This window comes from Miniopterus natalensis, chromosome 3 (assembly GCF_054644295.1).
Source record: "Miniopterus natalensis isolate mMinNat1 chromosome 3, mMinNat1.hap1, whole genome shotgun sequence".
NCBI classification, from domain to species: domain Eukaryota; kingdom Metazoa; phylum Chordata; class Mammalia; order Chiroptera; family Miniopteridae; genus Miniopterus; species Miniopterus natalensis.
The window spans coordinates 92866471-92867628 of NC_142083.1; the positions used below are offsets into that span (position 1 = coordinate 92866471).

Sequence of the window (1158 nt, forward strand, 5' to 3'; positions counted from 1 at the left end):
AGTCCTGCTCGGGGCCCGGGTTCTGTCCAGTAAAACCTGGACCCTCACTTCCAGGGCGGTCTCCACCTTTAACTCTCTTACGCAGTTCCTGCTGTTCCAGAAGCAAGGGAGTGGATTCCTGTGAGGATAGGGCATGTTCAGGATCCAGCTGGGTCCTGCCAGAAGCTCACACAGGGAACTGCCTGCTTTCCTGCCAGCAGCTGCACAGACACAGAGCCTTCTCGCAGAGGTTCAGCCCTGCAGTTCCCCTCCGGGGCCAAACCAGGATAGTTGTACCTGTTTGTTGGCTGACTGGCCTCTGAGGCCAGCACCAGGCCCGGGCGGTTCATCATTATACGTGAAATTGAGGGCAGGGCTTCACCACCGTGTGCTGGGTGGAGAGGCCGGGAGGCTGGTGCCAGGGAGGCTGCCACTCACTCCCGAGCTCTCAGTCATCCCTCCACCCCCACCCCACCCCACCCCACCCCACCCCACTCGGAGGCTATGCACACAAATGGCAGAACCAAAAGCAAGAGAGAGCAGGGCTGAAGGGGAAGCACACAGGGCTGACAAGTGCCTCAGACTCACCGGGCAGTTTTTCTCACAGTGAGCAAATAGGGCCTTAAGCGAGGCCTCACTGATGTTGTTCTGGGGAGAGAAGGGTGGGGAGGCTGCAGACCTGCTCCTGCCTCCTGTGGTCTGCAGTCCCCACTGTGATCTCCATGGGAGTCAAGAGCTCACCCCAAAAACCTGGGGACTAAGCTTTGGGGGAGGGGCAAGGTCAAAACTCACCTCCAGCTTTTCTAGGTGTAAGGTGACCTATTGGGAAAAAATGACTTGGTTTAAATTTCCCCTGCCTCCCTCACTTTCAGTCTTATCCCCCGTTCTCAGCTCACTGTCCCCCCATAACTGGTCCAGCCATGTGCCTGGGGACCTGCTCTGTCAGCAGTGTACCTATCACTTGGACACCTCCCTCAGGCTCCCAGTGCCTTCGTATTCCCCACCTATGCACTCACCTGCCACACAGGGGGGAATTTTGTCCAGTGTAAGGAATGAACCAACCTGAGGTAGCACCTTCATAGTCATCACCATCATCATCATCATTGTCATCATCATCATCGTCATCGTTGTGAAACCAGCCCACCCAAATTGTGCAGAGCACGGGAACGGGAACACTGA

The 1158-nt window shown here is 56.5% G+C and overlaps 1 non-coding gene across 1 annotated transcript; it reads right to left on the bottom strand.

The window, feature by feature from the left end:
• LOC107535843 (uncharacterized) lies at positions 1-800 on the bottom strand. Its single transcript, XR_015714226.1, has 3 exons — positions 772-800; positions 568-627; positions 1-118 (listed from the first exon to the last, which is right to left on the bottom strand). It is a non-coding gene; the product is annotated as an uncharacterized LOC107535843 (transcript).
• Between the last annotated feature and the right edge of the window lie 358 nt (positions 801-1158).